Here is a 15629-nt window from a genome sequence, read left to right as displayed (position 1 = left end):
TGTTGGTTGTCCTCCTTATTTGTGTTTCACATAAAAGTGTCCGGCATTTGTGCAGTTGCATTTAAACCTGTGAGAAATCAGGATATCCTGGTTTAAAACAGCTCTTCCTAGATTTATAACATCACAGCATAAGCATGTAACGTGTTATCAGTTATTTGTGCAGAGGACAAAAACACGTCAGAGCATTCAACAATACTATCATAAACTTTACAAATTTCGTATGAATTTTTCTTTTTTTTCTAGTTCTTATGCCAATGTTTTGAATTCTATGTTTGATTTCGGGAAACACATACTCATTCCAAAAGGTATGATTTTTCATGCATGAAAACCACATTCACAACTAGAGTTTCATTAATTCCAGAAGAAAAATTCCCTCCTTCTTAAATGTTCCACATCACAACAATCGAAAATGACCGTTGTTTAGACCCCAATAACTAAAAGAAAATCAAGTGAACATTACGAAAACATTTTCTCAAATGAAATTCTGCTTATGCATGGACAGCTTAAGAGACATTTGTTCCAATGTGGTCACAGGGAGGATTTTTAATAACTTTGATGTTCCCAAAAGAGAATTGAGCTGAGGAGCAGGGAGGAATTTTTCCATTGTCCTATGTTGCGATTAGCTACATAGAAGAAACCCTTTTGTAATCCATGCCAGATCCATTGTTTTGGAATGGTGTAGAGGTGTACTTGATATGGGAGGTCGTCACACCTGTTGGTTATTTTTAAAAACGTCTATTGAAATTCACAGTTCAAGCGGCATGTCCGGTTCTCTGTCATTTGACAGAATGCACGGGGCTCCTTTTGCATTTGACCCCCCGGTTCCAGGCCAATCTTGACCACACCAACCATCATTACCCAGACAAAGTGGGAGTCATTTCCCCCAAAACACATTGGCTCTACTCATCACTTGTGAACTGTGAATTCCAATAAACATTTTTAAAGTGGTTGTAAACATTGGCCTTGTAAAACAGCCCATTCAGTTTGAAATAGAAGTAAAAGACAAAACATTTGTGTATAGAGATATAAAAAAGGGAAAAGGGTATTTATAATATTTTTTTAAGTAATCATATATCCTCTGTTCTCAGCTGCATAAGAGCTAGGGAGAAGAGAAGCAACATTACATCGATCTTCCCAGTGAATGGATATGCAAGGGGGTGGTGGGGGGGACTATTTCAGGACAAGTCTGATCATTGGAGAAGAGCAGGCTGAGTTCCCAGCATACCTAGAGAATTGGACATGGTGTGCTCTCCTGCTTAGTGTGGTCAGTTTTTAATAGGAAAGCAGGACTGGCAGGAACACCAGGGATTTCACCTAAAGGAAGTAATACAAGGAGAACGGGATATTTTCTAATACAAGTACATGGTACAGCAGGCAGATATCAGGAATATGAAATGTTGGGGTAACAAACACTTTAAGAATAACTTCAAATGGGGCGACCTTGCATATCAATCGCGCCTCTACACCCATGTGAATCTATCTTGTGGAGAGCTTTTCTGTGGCTACCACCTAACGAGGCTCACCCCCGTACCCTCCTGAAGGACTATACATCCCAGATCATCTCCAGGGATACCTGACTGCACGCTAGTCCAGCCCCATCACACACAGATGTTAGATCCATTGTTTGACTTGCACACGCTTTACATAAACAGATAACACATATCTAAACCCAAGAACAAAAATTGATAGTATTGCAGTTTACCAGTCCCTAGATGTGATGGCTAGATTATTTTCACACTTTTTTGTCTTGATTTTAACCAGGTACCTGTAACCTGGTGTTAGTGGACAGCTGTGTGGGTGCATTAACAATCGCAACGCTTTTAATGGCATATATAAAACAAAATAAGAAAAGTAAATAACAGAAACTTTTTCAAATTTAGCTTCACATTAATATGAAAAAGGATATACAAAAAAACTTAGAAGGATCATGTCACTTAAACATGAGGTGCTGTGGCTTAGTTGGTTAAAGCGCCTGTCTAGTAAATAGGAGATCCTGAGTTCGAATCTCAGCAGTGCCTAGTTTTGCTCTTATTAGTTATATTACTAAGAATGTGGTTTAGCTAAGTGAATGTAATAATAGGAATTTGGAAGAACTTAGAACAAGTTAAGTAGGTTTTACAATTTTCCTAAAATGACAAGGTTCCCAAAATGTAAATGTACGTACTGTTAAATTTACTTCGACTAAGACAAACAAATTACAATGATTTGGATGAGAGAAAAAAGAAACAAAAAAAAAAGAACGTAGTCGGCAGGATTCGAACCTGCGCGGGGAAACCCCAATGGATTTCAAGTCCATCGCCTTAACCACTCGGCCACGACTACAAGAACCTACTATCTATCTGAATGCAGGTAGGACCTATGACAAAGCAACATCAAGGTTTATTTCCCTCCCACCCAAAAAAAGGTAAGAAAAAAAAAAGATAGGCAGATTTTGACAGGACCTAAGGCTCCATAGCTCAGGGGTTAGAGCACTGGTCTTGTAAACCAGGGGTCGCGAGTTCAAATCTCGCTGGGGCCTAACATTTTTCAACGGAGAACATACGTTTGACGCCTTTATTTATTTATTTTTTAATATCAAGACTGACTTTAGTAACAGAAAGACTAAGGCTCTGTTCATACTCATGAACGTTTGTGGTGATAAAACACACTTTTCAAGTGCAACAAAAACACATGAAAATTTGTCCCCTTTAAATCCTATAGAAATGTTCACATCAGTGTGCTGCTTTTTATTAACCACTTCAATACCAGTCACTTAGACACCTTCCCGCCCAGACCAATTTTCAGCTTTCAGCGCTGTTGCAATTTGAATGACAATTGCGCGGTCATGCTACACTGTACCCAAACAAATTTTTTATCATTTTGTTCCCACAAATAGAGCTTTCTTTTGGTGGTATTTGATCACCTCTGCGGTTTTTATTTTTTGCGCAACAAATAAAAAAAGACCGAAAATTTTGAAAAAAAACAAGTTTTTCTTTGTTTCTGTTAAAATTTTTTTGTAAATAAGTACGTTTTCTTCTTCAACGACGGGCACTGATATGGCTGCACTGACGGGCACTGACTGGCACTGATACGGCGGCACTGATGGGCACCGATGAGGTGGCACCAATGAGGTGGCACTGATGAGGTGGCACTGACGGGCACTGATGATGGGCACTGATAGGCGGCACTGATGGGCACTGATAGGCGGCACTGGTAAGCGGCACTGATGTGCACTCATAGGTGGCACAGATGGGCACTTATAGGCGGCGCTGATGGGCACTCATAGGTGGCATTGATGGGCACTCATAGGTGGCATTGATGGTTACTTATGGGTGGCACTGATAGTTGGCACAGATGGGCATGGATGGGCACTGATAGATGGGCACTGATGGGCACTGACAGGTGGCATGAATGGACACTGATGGGTGGCACTGACGGCACTGGTTGTTTGCAGTGATGCCCCTAAGGGTGGCATTGTTGGGCATCACTGCAACATAATGGTGCCAATCAGTGCCCATTTGTGGGCACTGATTGGCACTGACTGGGCACACTGGGCACATGTGGATGGCCATGGGGTACATACCTGGCCATCCACATGTTGCCCCTTCCCTGGTGGTCCTAGTGGCGATCCCTGGTGGTCCAGTGTGGTGATCTGAGGGGGGGCTGCGCTGATAAACAATCAGCACAGACCCCCCCTGCCAGGAGAACCGCCGATCGGCTCTCCTCTAATCGCGTCTGTCAGACGCGAGTGAGGAAGAGCCGATCAACGGCTCTTCCTATTGACAGCGTGATCAGCCGTGATTGGACACGGCTGATCACGTGGTAAAGAGCCTCCGCCGGAGGCTTTTTACCAAGATCAGTGTAGCAGTGTGTCAGACTGACACACCGCTCCACCGATCGCCGCGATGCGCGCCCCCGGGGGCGCGCTGCGGCATGTTATCCTGCTGGACGTCATATGACGTCCAGTCAGGATAACACAACCACTTCCCGGACGTCAATCCGCTATAGGGCGGGCGGGAAGTGGTTAAAGGTGTTTATTTAAGTTTTTGGCATAAAAAACGGAAAATTGTATACTCACCTTTCCGTAATTTTCCTTTCCTGTCGCATCTTCATGGCAGCATACACGTTGAGTTGTGACTCCGCCTCCACAACCTGATAGGACCACATAGCTATAAATTAGAGAGTAGGCACCTGCCCCAGTATTCTCCGTAAATATATACACATGTCACCTCAGAGGGTGGGTGATTGTATGCTGCCATGAAGATGCGACAGGAAAGGAAAATTACGGAAAGGTGAGTATACAATTTTCCGTTTTCCTGTCGCATCATGGCAGCATACACGTTGGGGAGTAACTCGCCAAACTGGGTGGGAGTGCAAAAAAAAAATCAAATTTATTGACAAGGAACAGAAGAATTGGCCTGTATGACGGCCCTCCCAAATTCTACTGCTGCTAAGCGTGCAGCGTCTATTTTGTAATGGGAAATGAAGGTGTTTCTTGAAGACCAAGTGGCCGCTCTACAAATGGTTTCCGCCGAAACTTTACAGTAAGCTGCCCATGAAGTAGCCATTGCCCTGGTGGAATGCGCTCTAAGGTCTTCCGGGATTTGCAAGGTGCTTAAGGAGTAGGTCTTTTTGATAGTTTTCACGAGCCATGAGGCGATGGTACGGGCAGAGGCTGCCTGGCCCTTCCTGAACCCATGTGGGATGACTAAAAGGTTCTCGCATCTCCTGAACGACTTGGTCACCGAGAGGTAATGCAGAACGTTGCCCCTAACATCCAGGGGATGAGGAACGCCCTGATCTGTGTTCAAAGCCGGGAGGTCAATCTCCTGGTTAAAGTGAAATGCAGAAGAGACCTTTGGGATAAATTTGTCTGAAGGTTTTAGGGTTAGCCTGTCTGGGTAAACCATCAGGTATGGTTCCTTGATAAGTAAGGCTTGCATTTCCGAGACCCTCTTCGCTGAAGTGATGGCAATTAGGAATGAGACTTTTAGAGTCAGGTCCCAGAGGGAGGTATCTTCAAGAGGGGAGAATGGTTCTCCGGATAGAATTTGCAGGACAGTTGATAGGTCCCATGTTGGAAATGAAGGCTTTCTGGGAGGCCTTAGCTTCAGGCATGCTTTCTGGAACTGAACTACAAGAGGGTTGAGTGCCCATCTAACCCCTGTCAGAGCAGAGATGGCAGAGACTTGGACCTTCAGGGTGCTAGATCTAAGGCCTTTGTCTAGGCCTGACTGTAGAAACTCAAGCACTTGTATTGCTGATGGGGAAGACGGATCCCAACCTTGTTCCTGAGCAAAGGAAGAGAACTTCCCCCAGACTCTCTCGTAGGTGTAATTCGTGGAAGATTTCCTGGCTAAAAGCAGGGTTTCGACTACCTTCTGCGAACAGCCCTGATCTAGGAACCTAGACCTTTCAGTCTCCAGGCCGCTAGGTGCAATCTCTCTGGATTCGGATGCAACAGCTGGCCCTGGGTTAGTAGATCCGTTGTCACCGGAAGAGGAATTGGATCCGCTGTGCTCAGTTGCAGGAGGGTGGTGAACCAAGGCCTCCGTGGCCAGAAGGGAATCACAGCCAGTACTAGAGCTGCTGAGTGTTTGAGCCTCAGAAGGAACTTGGCAATCAGTGGCGTTGGTGGAAAAATATAACCTAGGCGAAAGTTCCAGGTATGCTGGAGACAATCCGTTCCCTCCGCTGAGGGGAAGGGGTTCCTCGACAGAAACCTTCGACATTTCCTGTTCTCTGGTGTTGCTGCGAGGTCTATGTCTGGATGACCCCATGTCTGGCATATGAGGGCGAAGGCCTGCGGGCTTAGACACCACTCGTTGTTGGAAACGAATGTTCTGCTGAGAGAGTCCGCCAGTTCGTTCTGAATTCCCGGAATATACGTCGCCTTCAGGTCCTGCAGATTCAGTTGAGCCCACTGTATCACCGGACCAACTTCCCGCATCATGGAGATGCTCTTGGTACCCCCCTGCCTGTTGATGTAGGCCACAGCCACTCGGTTGTCCATTTGGATCAGGACCTGTTTCCCTCTCAGAAGAGAGCTGAATGCCAAGAGGGCTTGGAAGGCTGCCTTCATCTCTAGGACGTTTGACACAACATCTCTGGTTCTGAAGTGCCAGTGGCCCTGAGCTGCATAATGTAGGTAGTGTGCCCCCCATCCCTCCAGACTGGCGTCCGAAGTCACTACCTCCTGATGGAGAGTGACTATCTGTTTGCATCTGCTGAGGTTGCCGGGGTGGATCCACCACCGTAGAGATAGTCTGGCTTCTTCCGAGATGCGAATCGGTTGGGACATGGACCATCCGTCCCACTGGCACAGGAAGGAGGCTTGCAGAGGTCTGGTATTCCATTGCGCCCACCTGACCATTGGAATGGTTGCTGATAAGGACCCCAGCAGGCTGAGGTATGCTCTGGCCGGTAAGTATGATGCTGGAACCACATCTTTCACCTTCTGAACTAGTAGGGACAACTTCTCCTTCGGTAGTTCTACCGTGTTGGCCCGGGTGTCCAGCTCGGCTCCCAGGAAGACCATCCTTTGGGTAGGCTGAATGTTGCTCTTCTGCCAGTTGATTATCCAACCCAGACTCGTTAGGGTGGAAACTAAGATCTCGCGATGTTGCACGAGTGATTCCTGGCTGTTTGAGAGGAGAAGAATGTCGTCCAGGTAATGGTGGACCCTTAGACCCTTCTCCCTCAAAAAGGCTATTACTGGCAGCAGAACCTTTGTAAATGTTCTGGGTGCCGTAGAGATCCCGAAAGGGAGGCTTCGAAATTGAAAGTGTCCCTGGCCCACCGAGAACCGCAGGAACTTTTGGAATGCCACGTGAATTGGAATGTGTAGGTAGGCATCCTGGAGATCTATGGAGAGCATCCAGTCTCCCAAGTTTATGGCCTGGAGGATAGACTGCAGGCTTTCCATCCTGAACGACTCCACTTTGATGGACCTGTTGAGTTTCTTCAGGTCTAGAACCGGCCGAAAGTCCCCTGACTTCTTCTTGACGAGGAATAGTGGAGAATAGAATCCTCTGCCTCGTTGTGTTGGCGGAACCTCTGTTATCGCTTGCTTTTGAAGCAGCTCTAGGATATAGGTTAGAAGGGATAACCTTTTCTCTCCGGGAGGAGGAATACGGGTTGGGTAGAAATGATCTCTTGGGGGTCGATTTTTGAAGGCCCATCTGTGGCCGAAACTGACGGTGGCCAGGGTCCAGGTATCGTGTATGGTTTCCGTCCAAACCAGCCTGAAACTGAAAAGCCTTGCTCCCACTACTGCTGGCCGGACGGACGCACCTTCAAAAAGGCTTCTGGTCACTGGGAGCGGAGGTCTTAGGTTTTTGGAATTTCATAAAGGAAGTTTGAGGGTTCTTCTAGTTCCTTCTATACTCCTTCCCTGGTCTGTACGCTTTCGCGTCTCTATACCTTTCTGGGAGATTCCGCTTAAAAGGAGGGGGTCTCTGTTTGGGCCTCCTATCTGAGGGAATGAGCCCGGATTTTCCACCAGTTACCTTGGAGATGGCCGTATCTAATTTTGTCCCGAAAAGGTGCTCACCGTCAAACGGAATACGGCACCAGTTGGACTTGGATGCCGGATCCGCCGTCCAGGGCTTAAGCCACAAAGCTCTTCTGGCCATCACTGAGGCCAACATAGACTTTGAAGCAGACCTGATAGTGTCAACTGAGGCCTCAGCCACGAAATCACCAGCCAGGCTTAACTCTTGTAATGCCTTCACAATTTTGCTCTTGGTCCGCCCCCTCTAATACCAGCTTTTCCGTGTTTGAAGACCAACTCGAGATGGCCCTTTCTACTGCCGCGAGTGCTATCGCAGGCCTGCATGCACCTCCGGCAGAAAGGTAAGCCCGCTTGAGATCCGTGTCGATCTTCCGGTCAAGAACGTCTCTAAACGTAACCGCATCCTCTAGCGGGAGGGTAACATGCCTGGCAAGGCGCATTAAGGATGCGTCCACTACCGGAGGGGATACCAGAGGGTTCACTTTAGGCTCCTTGAGTGGGTACAGCTTCTGGAGTCTGTTGTTCAGACTAGATTTTTTCTCTGGCCTCTGCCACTCTTCTTTGATTAAATCCTCCAGCTCATCGATGAACGGAAAGGTTTCAGGCTCCTTTTTAAGCTGCGGAAAATATTTTCTCTGCTTTGGCTGGACTTCCTGGGGTTCCTCCCATCCTATTGCCTCCTTGACCGATTTAACAAACGGTTCTATGAGGCCAAAGTCGAATCCTGCCGACACCTCCAGGCCTTCATTATCAGATAGGGAGTCTTGCTCCTTTGATGTGCTGGCCCGGGCTGGAGAGGTAATGGTGGAAAGATCCACATCCGGTATTGAGGCCTGAGGGGCTGAGTCCCCGACTTCTGAGGCTCTCTCTCTCGTGGCCTCTTCTAGGCATCTCTGACAGACCAATTTATCCGGAAGAGCCGCCGCACCACAGATCCAGCATGCGTTTCCAGCGGGACGGGCATGGCGTGCAGGGGAGCGGTGCCTACGTGAGGACGACCTTCTGTGGCGGGATCGACCATGCCGAGAACGTGATCTGGAGCGGCTTCTTCTGCGACTTCCTCTTGAGCGACTCCTCCTATGGTAGGAGCGGCTTCGTCTGTGTCTAGAGCGACTTCTCCTGCGTGAGGATTCTGTATGTCTTGACGCAGACGTTCCTGAGGACCTGGTAGGGCTGACCAATTTAGGTAGCGTTAGAAGTGCTCTCTTTTTCAATCTTCTTACTTACCCACTTCTTCCCCCCCTTACCTAGTCGGCTGGCGGTGATCTGCTGGGGCAGCGGTCTCCATGGTGAATAGGTTGGAAACCTGCAAGGAAAAGATAAGCAGCAATGTAGAAGCTGACCCAGCCTGGACGGTGGGGGGGGGTAAGACCCACCTTTGTAGAGCGTTTTCTCTTGCTGTGGATCGCGGGGCAGGCTTCTGTAGCGTGCAGCAACCATCAGCAGCCTCCACAGCAATGCTGTGGTTTTTAAATCTGCCGCCATTAGCGTCGGACGCCCGCGCATGCGCAGTAGCGCCGCGAGGCGCCCGGCGCCATCTTGGAGACTGGAAAACAGCTTAGCAGCGCCCAGAGAGCCGTACTGCGCATGCGCGAGGACGCCGAGAACGCTCGGCGGTCCCCCACAGCACTGCATGGACCACAGAGCCCAGCAGGACACCCCAGGTATGCCGGAAAGGGAGAGGGGAAGAGGGGGGGGGGAACATGGAGACCGCTGCACACAATGAAGCCTGTTTAAGGCTTACTTTCTTGAGGCCATATAGATGGTTCCCTGGCCAATCCTCCAGCAAGCCTGTTTAAGGCTTTTGCGGGCTGTTTGCACTTGAAGCCTGTTTAAGGCTTGTCTTCTGGCAACAGTTTAAGATGAGATGAGTGCCCCTGAGACCACCAGAGTGGAGCTCCTTCCATTTAGCTCGTTTAGAGGCTGTACAAGAAGGACTTCCACCCAGGAGAGGCTAGAACCTGGCTGGGGCGAAGCGGTAAGGGGGTGCTGATCCGTGCGTCCTGACAGGTGAGGAAAAATAAGAGAATACTGGGGCAGGTGCCTACTCTCTAATTTATAGCTATGTGGTCCTATCAGGTTGTGGAGGCGGAGTCACAACCCAACGTGTATGCTGCCATGAAGATGCGACAGGAAACACAAAGTACACCAAATACAAAACAGCTTGCCAACTCCGTACAACATGATAAGGAACATACAGAAAAGAAAAGTACCGGATCTGCTGATTCAAGTAATAACAAAACAAACAATAAGAACAAACATGACAAATTTCACACAACCATACACACATGTGCCCGCCCGTGCTGCATTGTAAAAGTCCTGCATGCTGCATCTTTGGTGCACTGTTTCAAAATCAATTGAAATCAATGGGAACGCATAAAAACTGCACACCAGTACGTTTTTTTGACACCTGTCAATTTTTTCTCAGGTGACCAGGGATGACAATGCATCTAAAACGCATATTGGTTGCGTTTAATTTGAATGTAATGCATTAAAAGTGTGATATGCATCTTTAAGGTTATCTGTGTAGCCTCAGCATCGGAGTCAATCCCATAGGGACCCCTTTTTATTTGGTGTATATCGCACAATGACACCACACACTGGTGCGTTGGCACTGTGCAATGAGGGATACAGGGGGGATTTATTTACGAGAGGCAAATCCACTTTGCACTACAAGTGCAGTCGCTGTAGATCCAAGAGGGACATGCAAAATAAAAAAAACAGCATTTTTGCTTGTACATGATTGGATGATAAAATCAGCAGAGCTTCCCCTCATTTCAGATCTTCCCCTCAGATTTACAGCGACTGCACTTCCAAGTACACTTGTAGTGCAGAGTGGATTTGCCTTTAGTAAACTGGGGAGTTTAGCAGCTCATGGTATCACATTCCTCTTCTCTCTTCTTCATAATCAGAATGTAAGTACCCAAGCAGTGCTAAGGATGCCTGATCCCCCTGTGGTGTAAAGCTGGCCATACACTATACAATTTTCCTGTTCAACTTTCCTTTAGATTTACCAAAACCATATAATATGAGGTCAAACCTAAACCCTTTCAATTTGTATGCAATCAGACAGGCCCTTGCACTACATAGTTGAAGGTAAATCTAAAGGAAATTGAATCAGAAAATTGTATAGTGTATGGCCAGCCTTAGTCCTTCAGGACACTCATCAGATAAAACCTGCCAGCTGCCTCCTCTCTTTTACTCAGCCAGGCAGATGGGGGAGGGAGGAAGGAACAAAGAAGGCAGAATCTCCCAGCTCGGTCTGCCTCTGATAAGCCTCTTAAAGCCCCGTACACACGATCCTAAAATCAGATGAAAAATCCTGCTTTCAAAGCGGTCGTACGATGATCGGATCATTTTCTGAAGGAACATGAGCAAAAAATGTTCTCGTCCGATAGCACATCTAAGGATAATTGTATGATTAGCACGGCATTCGTGACACTTATACTAAGTCAGCCCGATGTGTAGGTCTATGCCTGGTTAGACCAGGCACAGATCTGCAGTGAACGTCTGGTACACATTGTAGTGCAGATAAACCTTTACCAGTATATCTTATTAGATATATCTATTAATAAAATAAGAGCAAAATGTGCTTGTAATGATAGTCAATTGATTTTGAAAATCACCTAGTAGTGTTTTTAAAAAAAACAAGATCACAGTTAAAAAAAAAAAAAAAGTGTTTCCGCCCGGTTTCGAACCGGGGACCTTTCGCGTGTGAGGCGAACGTGATAACCACTACACTACGGAAACAACTGAAGCAAAGCACCTCTAAAGTGTTCTGTTGGCGCTAGGCTTTATTGTCCCCAAGTGTGAGCAGCAACAATCCACACTATATACATTTTAAATGTCTTCTCTATTTTTATTCAGATAAATACCTTTTTTCTATATGTATCAGATCCTCCAACATTTGGAACAGAAGAAGTTAGGTATAACTCTAACTAATTAGCTGAGGTCAGAATTGTAATTTTACGTATAGAACACATATTTTATATATATATATATATATATATATATATATATATATATATATATATATATATATATATATATATATATATATATATATATATATATATATAATACATAGTATAGATTAAACAAACTCTATTGCCAAATAGCTGAATGTCTGTGCTGTAAAGGTTGTTTATTAAACTGTATAATGAGCATGTGCAACTGTTCAGCACATAGCCAGCTAGGGAGACAAGCTAGGAATACAGACACAACATGACCTCGTGGCGCAACGGTAGCGCGTCTGACTCCAGATCAGAAGGTTGCGTGTTCAAATCACGTCGGGGTCAAAGAACTTTTTCATTTTTTTGCACGCAGAATTGCCTACATTAGGATTGACGATTTTCAGTGCTTTAACCCTTTCAGAATCAAACCTTTCATAACTACAGATAATGTTGCTATCTTGTAATGTAAAGCACTAGTAATAACGCTTGAAATTTTCTTTTTCAAATGATTCACAAAGAAAAGCTCAGAGCTTTTGCACAATGCCTGTTTAACATGTTCATCAGATGGAATGGCATCATTTAAATCTCAATGGCACTAATTTCCAATTCAGCAAAATCTCCTGCAGTGCTGTTATGTAAAGAGAGACAAAAGGGGGCACACCCATCTAACTGCAAACTGTTTAATAAAGTAATTCAATTAACCGCTTGCCGACCAGCCACCGTCATTTTACTGCGGCAGGTCGGCACAATCCTGCGAGTCGTCGTAGCTATACGTTGGCTCGTGGGATTGGGATAGCAGGCACGAGCACACGCCCGCTGCACTGCGGGGGTGCCGATGCTTGTGGCCGACGGTCGCGATGACCACCGGCCACGAGCGATCGCGGGCACGAGAGGCAGAACACAGTCCCTGTTCTGTGAGGAGTGACAGATCGTGTGTTCCTATTTGCTAGGAACTACAATCTGTCACTTCCTCTAGTCAGTCCCCTCCCCCTTCATTTTGAAACACGTAGCAGGGAACACAGTTAACCCCTTAATCGCTCCCTAGTGTTAACCCCTTCCCTGCCAGTGACATTTTTACAGTAATCAGTGCATTTTTATAGCACTGATTGCTGTATAAATGCCAATGGTCCCAAAAATGTGTCAAAAGTGTCCGATGTGTCCACCATAATGTGGCAGTCCCAATAAAAATTGCAAATCGCCGCCATTACTAGTAAAAAAAAAAAAAAATATTAAAAATGCTATAAATCTATCCCCTATTTTGTAGACACTATAACTTTCAATATAACCAATCAATATACATAATCAATAAACCAATCAATATACGCTTAATGTGATTTTTTTTTTACCAAAAATATGTAGAAGAATACATATCGGCCTAAACTGAGAAAAAATTAACTTGTTTTTTTTTAAAATGGGGATATTTATTATAGCAAAAAGTATAAAATAATGTGTTTTTTTTCAAAATTGTCGCTCTTTTTTTGTTTTTAGCACAAAAAATAAAAACTGCAGAGGCAGTCAAATACCACCAAAAGAAAGCTCTATTTGTGGGGAAAAAATGACATCAATTTTGTTTGGGTACAGCGTCGCACGACCGCGCAATTGTCAGTTAAAGGGACGCAGTGCCGAATCGCAAAAAAATGCCCGGTCATTTAGCAGCCAAATCTTCCGGGGCTGAAATGGTTAAATAAGTAATAAAATGCACTCAGTGCATTAGCAGGTTAGCGGCCGATCTCTGCACAAAGGCCAGCCGCTGCCTGGCAGACTCTGCACAGTGGAGCCAGAACAGCAGGACTTTTCTTCAATACCGACATGCCTTTTTCCCTGCTAGTGAGTACATTTTATTACCATTTTAATTGAATTCATTTATTAAACAGTTTGCATTTAGATGGCTGCGCCCCCTTTTGCCTCTCTTTATCTAATGCATAGAAAATTCAGGAACTATCTTCTGGGGAGCTGCATCATTTTCTACCCAACTTGAACTTTACCCCCCTGTTTAGATTCTTCCCACACCCATGGGTTGCTGACATATTATATGCAATAGTATATTCTTTTTCTCAGTGCTGTTATGTACCTCTGAAAGAAATTGTTTAATGCGTATGGCCATACATAGACAGATCAAAATTTGGCTGGTTCCACAGTAATCAGTGAAATATCGATCCATTTTTGGACAGGCTGGTTGCCGATCCAAGCCTGTTTTTTTTTTTTTTTTGTGCAATCGTTGTCGGTAGTGGTCATTGTATTTTGATGGTTGGGAAACCTCCCTATTCTGACTCCGATTGTTGTGAAACGATTTATCCCTTGTGAGACCTCTGTGCCTGGCCCTGGCCTGTATAAGCAGATATAATCACTGAGGACAATCCTTATCAGATAGCTTGAACTCACCAATACCGATTTCCATCCACAGATGCTTTATTCTGAACATCAGATTACAGCAGATGACAGAATACAAACAGATGAATAGGTTGTGGTATTGTGCGGTCAAAAGATGATACTGTCTGTAGCTTACTTATGCAGAATACATGTGTCCTGCTACATGTGGCTTGCTGCTACATCCATGACACAGGAAGTATAAAACACAGGAAGAAGGGTGGAGCATTACATTCAAAGGAAGTGTGTCATAACATAAGGAAAAAATAAACTTGAGAGACAAGTGCATTACCACAAAGGGTCACTAGATGGCAGCATGTAAACTAAACATAAAAGTCCATAGAAAATGGTTAGGAAAACAATATATATATAAATTCTATGCCCTGTTGGGGCAGCACACTCCCCGTCTGGCATTGGTAAATGTCACTATATATATCAGAACAGTAGTGATACAACTGCGAATAACAACAGTGTAATTTGCTGGATGTCTTGAAGACCTGAAAGACATAAAGAACATGCATATAATGCAAAAACAACAACTATTAATTCAAGGCTTCAAGATATGTCAACTTAAGTCCAAGACACTTTCTTCTTGAAGTCGCAGATAGGATCCAGCAACATAGGCAAACAAGTTCATTCTCCAAAGGGTAAGAGCAGAATAAGTTCCGTGATAGGTCTGATGAAGGTCTTTACAGTCCCTTGTCTTGAAACCTTCACCTCCACCTTGCGTACCTTACCGTCATCACTAGGAACGCTCTTTACAATAAGTTCCATGGGCCAATCGACTCTTTCAGCTTGCTGGTCCTTAAGCAGAACAAGATCTCCAACTTGTATGTTAGGGTTCAGGCGTTGCCATTTCCTGCGTCCTTGCAGAGTAGAAAGATACTCCATCTTCCAACGATTCCAGAAGCAGTTGGCGAGGTGTTGTACTCGCTTCCACTGGTCATAGCAAAGGTTTCCTGCTTTGAAGTTTCCAGGTGGAACAGGAACAGACCCAAGCTTCTGGGTAAGAAGAGTAGCTGGAGTAAGGATAGTTGGGGTCCCTGGATCTTTGGACACTGGAACAAGTGGTCTTGAATTGATTATGGCAGATGCCTCTGCCAGGAAGGTAGTTACAATCTCGTGGGTAAGTCTTGTGGAATTAAAGTCCATAAGCATAGAATCCAATATTTTACGTGTGATACCTATCATTCTCTCCCAAAAAAAAAAAAAGAGAGAGTCGCCCTGGGACTTTAAATGAGGTGGTCACAGTCAGCCACTGAGTAACAAGCGTAAAGGCAGTATAAATGTTTATTAAAATTAATGTACATACATGGATAATATAGCATATCAGCCAATGGATTTGCACATAATAAAGAAAATAATTAAAGTTGATACAAACGTTATAAAATGCAGTATATACAAATGCACGCATCAGGAAACCCGATGCACGTTTCGCGAGATCATTGCTCGCTCATCAGGGGTGGATGCAGATGAGATGTATCTAAATAAACAAAAAGATGTGTCACAGTGGTAATGTAAGAACAATGGCAGAATGGGCCAGAACAAAACGGCCCAATACTTACCATTGACCGAAACCAGATTATTTAGATACATCTCATCCGCATCCACCCCTGATGAGTGAGCAATGATCTCGCGAAATGTGCGTCGGGTTTCCTGATGCGTGCATTTGTATATACTACATTTTATAACGTTTGTATCAACTTTAATTATTTTCTTTATTATGTGCAAATCCATTGGCTGAGCTAATATGCTATATTATCCATGTATGTACATTAATTTTAATAAATATTTATACTGCCTTTACTCTTGTTACT

At 44.9% G+C, this 15629-nt stretch overlaps 4 non-coding genes across 4 annotated transcripts; 2 read left to right on the top strand and 2 right to left on the bottom strand.

Annotated features, from left to right (window-relative positions):
- Positions 1–2240: 2240 nt before the first annotated feature.
- On the bottom strand, positions 2241–2322 carry TRNAS-UGA (transfer RNA serine (anticodon UGA)). Its single transcript has one exon. It is a non-coding gene; the product is annotated as a tRNA-Ser (tRNA).
- Positions 2323–2445: 123 nt separating this feature from the next.
- On the top strand, positions 2446–2518 carry TRNAT-UGU (transfer RNA threonine (anticodon UGU)). The gene has a single exon. It is a non-coding gene; the product is annotated as a tRNA-Thr (tRNA).
- An 8651-nt stretch (positions 2519–11169) lies between these two features.
- On the bottom strand, positions 11170–11242 carry TRNAV-CAC (transfer RNA valine (anticodon CAC)). The gene has a single exon. It is a non-coding gene; the product is annotated as a tRNA-Val (tRNA).
- Positions 11243–11718: 476 nt separating this feature from the next.
- On the top strand, positions 11719–11790 carry TRNAW-CCA (transfer RNA tryptophan (anticodon CCA)). The gene has a single exon. It is a non-coding gene; the product is annotated as a tRNA-Trp (tRNA).
- Positions 11791–15629: the final 3839 nt, after the last annotated feature.

Source organism: Aquarana catesbeiana, linkage group LG11 (assembly GCF_042186555.1).
Source record: "Aquarana catesbeiana isolate 2022-GZ linkage group LG11, ASM4218655v1, whole genome shotgun sequence".
NCBI classification, from domain to species: domain Eukaryota; kingdom Metazoa; phylum Chordata; class Amphibia; order Anura; family Ranidae; genus Aquarana; species Aquarana catesbeiana.
This window is presented reverse-complemented; position numbering and strand designations above follow the sequence as displayed.